The sequence below is a fragment of the Silene latifolia genome, chromosome Y (genome assembly GCF_048544455.1).
Source record: "Silene latifolia isolate original U9 population chromosome Y, ASM4854445v1, whole genome shotgun sequence".
NCBI lineage: Eukaryota > Viridiplantae > Streptophyta > Magnoliopsida > Caryophyllales > Caryophyllaceae > Silene > Silene latifolia.
The window spans coordinates 259,973,380-259,985,766 of NC_133538.1; the positions used below are offsets into that span (position 1 = coordinate 259,973,380).

Sequence of the window (12,387 nt, forward strand, 5' to 3'; positions counted from 1 at the left end):
CTCACCCCTCGACCCCTAACTTCCTCTTCCTCACACGGCAGCCCAATCCCGTCCCAAACCCAATTAGCCACCCAACAATTACAGAATAAATGCAGACTCGACTCGTTATTGGAATGACAAAACAAACAAGAAGAAGACTCACCTCCCACTCGAGACGCGATATTTGCCTTTGTTGCTAGTGCTTCATTACACAGCTGCCAGAAGAAAAGCTTCACACGGGGCCAAACCGGGACCTTCCAGAGCTTGTTCCATAACCACTTCTCCCTTTCCCAATTGGACATATCCGCCATATCCACTGTATCCCCTGCTAGCATTTTATAAGCGGTTCGAACCGAGTAAAGGCCATCCTTCTCATGCACCCAATACCACAGGTCATCAGCATCAGTTGTGCTAAGGTGAATATTGGTAATTCGTTCGGTCTCGAAAGGCAAAAGGAGCTGATCAATCTTCTCCGTCCACCACCCCCCACCATTCGGATTCAGCAACTCCGCCACCTCCATCATCTCACATCTAGCTGGGCATGGCGAAATAACGCGGCCTGACTGTGTGCTCGGGATCCACGCATTCCCCAAAACTAAAGTGCCACGACCATTCCCAATTCTTCTCCTCATTCCCTGCTCTAGTACCGACCTCGCACCAACAATGCTACGCCAAGTATAGCTAGGATTGTTTCCAACCATAGCACTCATAAATTCTCCTTGAGGATAATACTTGGCTTTCATAAGCCGAGACCAAAGAGAAGTCGGGTTTACCACGAGACGCCATGATTGCTTACCCAGCAAAGCTAGATTAAAAAAACGAAAGTCTCTGAACCCCATTCCTCCAACACACTTTGGCCGAGTTAATTTTCTCCACGAGACCCATGACAAACCCCTCTTCCCTTCCTCATGCCCCCACCAAAAACGAGACACTATCTTTCTAAGCTAATCACAGAAGTTGGCCGGAATTTGAAACACACTCATCACATAGGTAGGGAGTGAATTGGCAACCGCCTTTATGAGAACCTCCTTACCAGCCCTAGACAATAATTTCCCACGCCAACCTTGGAGTCTTTTATTGAGCTTATCCCGAATGATGTCCGTTAAGACCTTCTTCGATCTTCCAACCACTGTAGGTAAGCCTAAATATCTGTCATGCTCAGCCACCTCTCGAACCCCAAGACAACCAGCTACTATCTCCCTCTGAGCACTCGGAATTCCTCTACTAACCGAGACCGTAGTTTTGTCCAGGTTCACCAACTTGCACGAGGCAAGCTCGTACCTTTGCAATATCGACTTAACAGTCTCGGCTTCACCAACCGTCGCCCGCGCAAAGAAAATGCTATCATCCGCGAACAAAAGATAGGAGATAACTGGAGCCCCATTCGCTACCCGAATACCATGCAGCGCCCTAGCTTCAACTGCCCTCCTCATGAGATTTGATAAAGCCTCCGCACAAAGGATAAATAAATACGGGGAGAGCGGGTCACCCTGCCTTAGACCTCTAGATGGACTGAACTCTTCAGACGGTGTACCATTTATCATGACTGCAAACTTGACCGTTGTAACACAGTCCATAACTCGAGCCACCCAAGAGCGATCAAACCCCATAACAAGAAGAACCCTCCTCAAGAAAGCCCATTCTATTCTGTCATACACCTTAGCCATATCGAGTTTAATAGCCATGTATCCCTCCTTACTTCTAGCATTCTTCATATAGTGAAAAACTTCAAAGGCAATCAAAATATTATCAGTAATTAATCTCGCTAGCGTAAAAGCACTCTGATTTTCCGAAACGATCTCATTCAAAAACAGTTTCAGGCGGTTAGCAAGGACCTTCGACACCAGTTTGTAAGCCATGTTGCATAAGCTAATCGGTCTAAAGTCCCTTATCTTCTCCGGAGCTTTCTTTTTGGGAATTAAGACAATATTAGTTTTATTTAAAGGCTCAGCCGACTCATTCCCGTTAAGAATATGAAGCACCGTACTTACCACATCCGGTCCTATGATATGCCAATAAGACTGAAAAAATAATCCATTCATCCCGTCAGGACCCGGTGCTTTCAGCGGATCCATCTGATTAAGAGGCTCGACTATTTCCTCCTCACGATAATCAGTCCGTAATAATGCATTCATACGGTCCGTTACGCGCCCTTCTAGTCCTTGTAACACCTCTTCAAAATCAAACGGTCTGGCTGAAGTAAAAAACTCCGTAAAATAATTGTTTTCTACCCTTGAAATCGCCTCTTCGCCAGTCCTTTCCACCCTGCTGTCATCAATTAATTTGCCGATAAAATTTTTCTGCTTTCTCTCACCCGCTCTTGTATGAAAGAAAGTTGTGTTACGATCCCCATCTCGCAGCCACAGTGCACGCGATCTTTGCCTCCAATATTGCTCTTCCTGCCTAGAAAGTTCAGCTATCTCCGCCACAATTTTCCTTCTACGCTTCACTTCCTCCTCGGTTCTCCCTCCTTGATTGAGCCGTGCCAAATTTTTTCGTTTATTCTCAAGAGCCCAATTAATCTTTCCAATGCTTATCTTCTTCTAAGCCCCAAGCTCCCAAGCACATTCTCTAATCGACTCCACCAGTCGTCCCTGCCCCTGCCCCTTCTCTACTCCTCTTATAATTGCTTCCTCACAACCTTCCTCCCCCACCCATATTTCCTCAAAACGGAAGCTCCTTTTTCTCCCACCCCCTATTTCCCGCTTGTTAAGGACGAGCTTAATTGGCGCGTGGTCAGACCACTCCCTCTCGAGATGAAGTAATTTTGCATATGGGAATAGGTCTAACCAGGAACTCGTGCACATAGCTCGGTCAATCATACTCTGCCTATTAGCCACCCCGCTCTGCCCATTATCGAACGTAAATTTATATCCCTCCCAAGCAATATCTCGTAGACCACAATCGTTGACTGCCTCATGGAAGTTATTCATTTGCCATTTAGCCCGACACCCACCCTTCATCTTGTTGGCAAACAAAACTTCATTAAAGTCTCCTATGCACACCCAAGGTAAGTCCGATTGCCTACTCAGTATCCGGAGGAGCTGCCAAGATAAATGACGATCAGCCACATCAGGCCAACCGTAGAAGCCCGTAACTCTCCATACCTTATTATCATCCGTGATCGTAAAATCCATGTAGTGAACTGATGCAGACATGAAAGAACAATTAATTTCTTTCTTCCATAAGAACGCAAGACCCCCCGATATCCCCACACTATCCACTTGTAACCCATTGTAACCCTCCAAGCTATCCTTCACCCTCCTCATTTCACGACCACACAATTTCATCTCGCATAAAAAGAGTATGGCCGGGGCTTCCCTACGCACCAAAGTACGCAGGGCTCGAACTGTGACGGGGTTGCCCAAGCCCCGACAATTAATGCTTAAGAGATTCATTTTGCCGGGTGGGGTTGAGCTCCCTCAACCTCCGCCTCAGGTATTAAGACGCCCCCGTCTAGTTGAAGTTTCAGCCTCTTTCTCATATCAGTCTGTCCCTCGCCTTCCCCCTCTTGCTCCCTCTTGCCCAGATCCCCCAGCTTCACGAGTTTCTCCGTTGGCACTATTGAGAGGTCCATGGGCAGCCTTGTCCAGCACCTAGTCTTCAACACCCCCTCTCTATCTCTTCTACTTTCAGCCCCGCTGCCCGTGATTGAAATGGCCACACCCCTTCCTACATTCCCATCCACCTCCATCCCGTGTTGCACCTCCCCACCCCCCTCTGCCTCGCATACTGCCACAACACTGCCATCCCCGACGGCCTCAGTCCCATCGAACTCGTCCAACCTCTCACCAGCAACAACAGCTTCCCCAATAGAATGCTCTACTCCCTCTCTTTTTGTGCCCTTCCCCCTGTAGACCATGAACAAGATTCCCCTCCTCCTGCTCCCTTGTTGTCGACACCCCTCTCCCCCCTCCTTCCTTCTTCGCTCTAAAATTGATGGCAATATTTTGGAGTTTGTCAATCATCTTCGCAATGTCAGCCTCCGCATCCTCTTCCTTCTTCATCCTATCAAACTCCGCATTCAAATCCCTCTTTGCCCTCCCCGGACTCTTACTCGTAGTTTTAACAATTTTCCATGGCGAAGCCCTCAACCATTCACCAAAACAGAGATCATCGTCATCATAAGGACCATGCTCACAGTCCTTCTCGCCATGCCCCATCGTCCCACACCCATAACAAAAGATGGGAAGCCGCTCATACTTGACATCGAAGTGTATAATCCGCCCCTCCTTCATTCTTATGGGAACAACAGCTTTCAAAGGGCGGCGGACATCAATCAGAATACGTATCCTAATCGCCCTATCGATCTCAGAGTTTGGTGCCATGTCGACAGATACAAAATCCCCCAAGTTTGCGCCAATTCTTTTCACATTCGCTATGCTAGAACGTCCCGAGATTGGGAGATCGTAGACTCTAGCCCAGATGGGAAGGTGAAATAATGGAACATCCGTGAGTTTACCTGAATCATTCGGCTCATTGAAGCACCATACATATTTTTCGAAGTGCCATGGTTGCCCTTCTAAAACCTTAGCCTTGTCTCGTTCAGATCCGAATTTGAAAACAAAGGTTTTCTCTTTAGCGTCTACCACATTCCCTAGCATGGGCTTCGAAGGGTTCCAAAGCTTAATCATGGTATCGATCGCAGCACGAACGTTTATCGCCTTTAAGGTCCAAATCTTTCCAATTAACACGAACTGATGCCTTCCTTCCACCACTTCTGCATCTTCCTCCCATTCAACCGCCGTATCACCCCCTTCCTCTTCCACCGTAACAATCTCTTTCCCTTCCCGTCTTCGGCCCCGTTTGTTGCCATCCATCCGACCCTGCATAAGAAAACAAACACGCAAACAAAGAAACAAAATCGAATCCCAGACTCACGATCGAAATCGTGAGAGAGAGCCTCGACCAGAAGGATAATCTAAGAGGAAATAGACGATGCCCTAGGAATTTTTCGCAAAACCCTAGAATTTGAATCTTCTATAGTTTTGATCATGTTATTAAACAGAATGTAATTTATTTATTTATTTTTTTTTTTTTTTTTTTATTTTGGTTTGATAATAACGATTGAAAGTCCAATGTTCATGGTTTGCGGTCTCAAGTTGGTGCGTTATATGAATTTAGTAGTAAGGCTTTGATCGGTTGGTATTATTATCGAGTTGTCTCCCTTCAATCTTGATAAGTGGGTGAGTAGGTTGAAGTTTGTACTCTAAGTGTCGAGTAGTTTTTAACAGAACATTCAATAGTTTGACAACGAAATTGAGATGGATATTGGTTACGGGTAATGATATATGGGGCCTAAGTGTCGAGTTATGTTTACGGTTCAGTGTGACTATAGTTACTTAGTTATACTATTTGAGTTTGATATCGACATTAGATGGAAATATTGTGTTGCTGTTTTACCGCCAGGTCACTCACCCCTTGTTCTGGTCTTAGGGTTGACGATGAGAATAAAATATCTGGTTGCTTTAGAGTATATATTACAGTTGGAGTATTATATTATGAGTTGGAGTAATGGAGTATTACATTATGAGACAGAGTAATGAGTGTGACTAGGGATGGCAAAAGAATCCAAATCTTGCCAAGACTCTGGGATCCAGATCCTACGGACCGGATATGGATTTCAATACTTGAGATCCAGTGGATAAGGATATGGATATGGACGTATGGTCAAGATCCACATCCTACCCTTAGATCCATTTTTATTTCATTTTCTTAAACAATACTAGTTGTTGCACCGCGCCCCCAATTTGGCTAAATGTTTATGGGAAATTTGAAGGTCACATGAAAATATAGTACGTCTTTAAGCATCATATATTTTAAAACAGTAGCCCAAAGACAACGATTGTCGTGACATAGTAACCCAGTGATGGAAACACCGATAAATAACACGCTTACTTCAAACTAAGCAAACAATAATATAGAAAGCATATTACAACAGAAGTACTGTAAGCAAGTTTTCAAAGACATTAATCTGACAGCCTGCACATACAACTCCAATATAGCCCAATGACAACCCGCACACTTGGCAAATTCGGGAGTTATAAACTAATGCCTTGACGACGACCCAGCCACAAGTAGCTTACTTTCCCGGGTGCCTCTATAATCTGCAATGATTTTCTCACTAAAAGCCTGGGAAGAGTTCTCGAAGTACCTCCACGACACTATCGTACGGATTATTTTCATCCACATTAGCAAGGCCTTCTACACCTAGAAGTTTCTCTTGGACCTGCACATAGTACACTCGGCCAATTTTGTGTTTGAAACTATTTTCATTTTGGAGGCGATGACTGTTTCATGCAAAATATACGACGGAAATCAAGGAAAGAGATAAGTCAGCTCATGCAAAGGGTATTCTAAGTGAACCTTGTTAGCCCTTTTCAAAACCTCTCAACTCTTATTTCCTTTATATTTCAGTACCACATAAAGACAAATAATGTAGAAACTAACTGCAATTGCAAAGCTTTGGACCTCTCACGAACCATGTACGTCTTATTCTTGAAAGATGATCCGTAAAAACAGGGTACAATATTTTGTTCAACGAATCATCAAGTGAACAATCCCTCTCAGTAAAACCAAGCCCCTTCTCCATTTTCATCTCTTTCCGTCTCCCCCTCCCTAGTATGGGTATGTTTAGCTAATTACGAGAATCAATGTAGAAGAAAGACGAGATACCAATTTTATTAAAAGAAAAGAAATATAACCCCGCAAAAAAACAGGCTATCATTAACAACCACAGCAAAAACAGAGGCTCCTAGCATACTACATCTTAAGAATTCTACTTACCCCACAACACGCTTCATAGTTCATATTGACGTCTCTAACTCTAGTTGTTTACAATCTACCACTGACCACCTAGACCACAAATTTGGGTCTAATCTACAAAGCTCTAAATCCATCAAAACCCTTATGCCATCAATTCTTAGTAAGAGAACATTTCATGCCCCTTGTGTGAGTGTATTGCTGTACTCAGTAAAAGCAGTCTTTTGGCTTTTTCATCTTCTTATCATGGATCATTTTTATCATTGAGAGGACAACATAGAGGGAAATTATAGATTTAAAAACCCGAGTTTACAAATTAATAGGCAGGTCTTACATATAAGACCGTCTCATATAAGACATTGTAATTACATTTTACAAACCAACAATCATACAGAACCCTTTAATTTTGCCGACGCAACAGTAGTAACTCCCTTCCCTGACCCTACAACATATTAACATTGACACACAAAGAGCACCACTGAGAATTATATTATAAAGCATATACATAATATAAGTTCACGCAAGTCGGAAAAACTAAACAAAATTATAATAGTTTTAAAATTATGTCGGCACATACATAACCAAATTCAGTGCGCCAAGTGAAGTAATTGGTGTCAGTTACACAGTAATATTCATCTGTAAAGTAAAAAACTAATGGAGACATCCAGTGGGATAAAAAATAAAGAATCCACGCTGCTACTGATAAATGGCAAGTGCCTACATACGCAACCATTACAACTAAGAATGTCGACATGTTTCCATGTCTCAAACTTCCGGACTTGGGTTTTACAACCAGACAATTATATATTGTGATAGGTTTAAGCAGATTGTTGAGCACACACAACAGCAATTTTTTGCATTCATAAATAGAGAATTGAGCAAAAGAAAATTATGTTAAGCACAACATGCAGTAGTAGAGATGGTCCACTTCTAGCTAACCATCTTTGTGGTGTTATAAGAAAAACCGTCATTTTGGATTTCTTATCCTATTTTGTGGAAAACATTCTTATCCCACCATAAGTAGTTAACTACCACCTAAAGCTTTTGTTTTATGATATGACATAAGAGTGCTATCTATAACCCATCTAGATGAGGAATGACATACTTAACCATTTACATAACAAGCTCTGGTCAAACAAAATATTTTCAGTGATTGAGCAATGAGCATTATGTGTCTAAAAAAATAACTGACACTGTTAATATATAGTTCAAATATCTAGTTCACTGAGCATGACAAACTCCTGGGTCATCTTCTATTGGAAGTTGAAACAAGCATAAACCTTTATAACAAAATGGGCAGCTACAAAGCAAAACAATAAGAAGCGCTTTCAAAACTAACCTCAAGGAGTGTCTTCCGATGTATAGAACTAAGTACTCCCTCCTTTGCATTAATTTTTTTCCTTTTTGTATGATTTGTGAGGTCTATAATCAAATGTAAGCAAATGTTTGCAGGAAATGAGTGAGAGAAAATATAACATGGCTAACCAACAACAAACTACTATATCCGCTATATAAAATAGCTACAATACACATCGAAATCTCAAACACGCCATTTTTTTTTGGGTTATTTCATAACAATAATCCATCCTATTGGTGGTCTGCAATAATCACTCCATCCTATCAATAATCTCAATTAAATCCAACCTAAACACCATACCTTCTAATAACGCACCAGCTGATATTTTGTGAAGTTTATGTGTATCAAATAAACCAAGTTCTTGATTCATCAGTTGAAAATATTACACATAAACTTCACATATACCAGTTAGGTTGTCCAAAAACTATCAAATATTCCAACATAAACTTCAAAAAAATATCAGCTGGTTCGTTATTAGAAGGTATGTTGCTTAGGTTGGATTTAATTGGGATTATTAGTAGGATAGAGTGATTATTGCAGACCACTAATAGGATGGATTATTGTTATGAAATAACCCTTTTTTTTTTTACTGTATTCAGGTTTCTGTGCAAGATAAAATGCCTCGACAGCAAAATCATTGTACAAGATGTTCCGTTAAATTTAGAACCTACTGAAATATCCAGCCACCTCACAATGATCAACGATAAATTGTTCAGCCAAATAAAATGTGAGACGTGAGTGTCATATCCCATGTTAAATGGAAATATTCAGATTAACAACATATCAGCAAACCCTTTTAGATCAGAAAAATGAACTTAATACCATGGTAAAGTAAGCAATTGCAGCGTCAAGTTCTCTTTGAAAAGCAGATGTTGTGCCTCTTCCGATTAGCTCCTTTGGGTAGTTTGCATCCTCCTTCAGTACCCGTCACCAAAACCATTAATATCAGCCAAGATTTTTGTCATAATATACAAAAACATTACCGCAGTCCGCAATTTCTAAAAAGTTCCTGCAAATAGAGGGAGGGGGGGTTGGATCTACACAAATTATGCGCGGACATACAATACAATTTCAAAATGTCAGATTTATTGAAACCACGTATTTGCAAAGTATCGCGTGCATAAAATTACACATATTATATACTTGGATTATATAAATATGAGAAGTTGTAATCATTTTCCCATCGATATTAAAGGTACTCTACGAATTATTTTTCCAATTTCGATATGTTGTATAGTGGAGAATAAGCATGAGCATCCTAGATTAAAGTTATACTACATTAAAACTTTTTTTTTGAAATCAGGCAGTTGAGTTTGACACATTCACACTTCCGTTTGGTTGTTAGTCAAGTACCAAATACTTTAGTGGCCGACACAAACAACAGTTCATTTTAGACTTCAAAAATTAAAAGTTTACACGAAATAACTGTGTCCAACACTTGCAGCCAAGTCAAGCTAACATAGGCGATATAACTTTACACGAAATATACCTATTACAATACATAATTAGCATTATTGATTACCTGTAACAATATCATAGACTGTATCATAACCAATTATATCAGCTGAATAAGAGTACCCAATTACCTTTCACGTTCAGCTCGATTCTAATAATTCTATGTGGTTCTTTGAAAGTTTAGGGTTACATACATGTAACTCTTTGCTTTCATTCCGATTCTAGTAACTCTGTGGTTCTTTAAAAGCTTGTAATGTAAAAAGTTCATAAAAAAACTTACAAAAATCTGTGAAACAATAACACCCATTTCTCTATAATCTCATTACAAAAAGCACAAATAAACCTTAAAAAGTAATACTTTTTATACTTTTAAAACACAGAAAAATATTAATGAGAAAAAGTACTTAAGTCTTAAGGACATCTTATATTCATTCTGATGGGCAAATTCGTTGCGAAATACATCTGAAGAGAAGGCAAAAAAATCTAAAAATGAAACTAAGGCTGTTAAAAGGTAAGGTGATTTAAAAAGATTTGAATAGAAGTTTTGAAAGTGACATTATTAAGTTAGTTTGCCCAACATTACTCAATTATTTCAAAGGTAAGGTAGTCAGTTTGCCCTGCAAAGGGCATTATAAGAAACAAACTAACCGATCTAATTTCTAATCACCATGATCCATGTCGGTGGTTAGTCAGACTGATCAAGCGAGCACATAAAAGTGAAGGATGATCGGTGTTATAAGCTGTAAAACTCATGACACATTCAAAGAAATAGCAAACGAGGAGCACAATAAGGTGAAAGATGTCAAGCATTCCATCCATATAGAGATTACTCAAGAGGCAAATGGCTTAACAAATTATTTATTCACCTTAAAGTCGATGGTTTGAATAAATAATCTAAGGATCACTCATAAACGGAAATAGAAAGCATACCCGGCTTCCAAATTCAACATAGGTCTGACATTCCCTCCATTACTTAAAAACTTATATTGTACCTGCAACAACCAAAAGAAAAAGTAGTGTGATTATGAACATCAAAATTAAAGATCGATTAGTTTGTTGTTAAGTCCCTCCGTTTATCATTGATATAGGCAGTCAAGTCCCTCTGTATCATTGATATAGGTAGGGAACTCCATGTTTTAACTGATAACCCTTTCCAGAGACTGCTAAACACATATTTTAGTCAGATAGGAGATACTTTGATCGTCAAAATAAAACCCTACTCAGTTTTATTCCCTGGGCAGGCTAAAAGATAATAGATATGAGGCACTCATAATAGGATAGATAGTGCTTGGCTAAAGATTATTGTAATTGTTAGCTGTGGTACCATCTAAATTGTGTAGAAGACTTGCCACTGCTATATTTTCGCAGCTGAGTCTGCATGTATAACTCACTGAGTAAACATGTAAAAACTAAAGCAATATTAGCTATCAAAATACATCTTTAGAGCCACCATTCACCAAAGGCTGAGTGGAAGTAAGTGAGAAAAATAAGTGAAGAGAATTCAACCTAAAAAACATCAAAATTCATTAGGCAATGAAACAATTGTCTACCTTTCAAATGAATGAAGCACATAGCTAGGCTCAACTTCCAAGACCAGCGAACATTCCCTCAGACCCTGCATTTGGAACGTCTGAAGTTATGGAATAACGGAGTATGGAAGACAAAGAGACAGACAACAACTTCATAAATTACTTGTAATACCTTCGAAATGAACATAGTGTAATGTAAAGCACCATGCATAAATTGAGTCCCTGCACAAGGGAAGTAAGGTATTCCCCTGAAGCTTGTACCCAATTCTGATACCACTACATACATCAAAGAAACACAACTAACCTGAAATAATAAAAAAAGTAATCTCGTGAGGGAGCATGGTTTTGTTCCTCGGTGTATTCACCGCCATCGAAAGGATCAGGCCGAACAATATGTAACAATAAATTGCATAAAGAACTGGGTGAATGATATCACAGTCTTTAATGTAACCTGGAATGGTAAATCAACGATTACTGAAAGCCCTCAGATGACAGTGAATTTCAATGTCAATAAAGAAAACTCAACTTCAAACCCATACTAAAACACCACAAAAGAAAGAATCAGCATGATAAAGACATACACAAACTTAAATAAAGGTTGAGCGAAAAGATCTACTCTGAATTCACAACCTGCACAAATCTTTGCTGCTAATCTACTATCTTTTTAATTTCCAATGATTTCACCTACAATAATCCCTGAATTTTATCGATAATTGCCCGAACTAAAATCACCAAGCCCAACTAATAATTAAAGAACCTAAACATCCAAATTATTCCCCATTGCGTTCACTGTAGCCTGTCCCTGAAAGATCATAGATCTATATTAGACTCTCTAATAAAAATTAAATTATCTCATAATTTATCATTTTGATGATCTATGTAACATGCATGCAAATATAAAAGCATAAAAATGAAAGTTTAAGGAAAACCAATTTCCTTACATTGATTTTATGGTAATTTGGGCACAATCAAGATCTCCTACCTTGATTGTTCTTGGGCTTATAATAAAAGGATGATCCTCCTAACAAATCTTCAAAGAGAAGATCTCCTTCCAGATGCACCCAAAACTTAACCCAAAACTAACAAGTATTTAACTAGAAACTTGTTAAAATTATACCATTGATATTATTTGTAATATTACTAACACTTCTTAGTAATAAAATTTGATTACTAACTTCTTAGTAAAGATGTGTAATAAGTTTAGAGAGATAGACTAAATATTTGTTCACATGCAAAAGTGAAGTGAGTTAGTGTAAAAAAATGAACAATCTTAGTCTATATGGAGGGAAGGGGGGTCGGGTAGGT

At 39.7% G+C, this 12,387-nt stretch overlaps 1 long non-coding RNA gene across 2 annotated transcripts; it reads right to left on the reverse strand.

Annotated features, from left to right (window-relative positions):
- Nucleotides 1-5,773: 5,773 nt before the first annotated feature.
- LOC141627028 (uncharacterized) lies at nucleotides 5,774-11,675 on the reverse strand. Of its 2 annotated transcripts, XR_012536591.1 has the most exons (6): nucleotides 11,255-11,675; nucleotides 11,104-11,168; nucleotides 10,484-10,545; nucleotides 8,921-9,013; nucleotides 8,081-8,163; nucleotides 5,777-6,208 (listed from the first exon to the last, which is right to left on the reverse strand). It is a non-coding gene; the product is annotated as an uncharacterized LOC141627028 (long non-coding RNA). The 2 variants fall into 2 exon arrangements; XR_012536590.1 differs by having other exon boundaries at nucleotides 5,774-6,208; nucleotides 10,484-11,168.
- Between the last annotated feature and the right edge of the window lie 712 nt (nucleotides 11,676-12,387).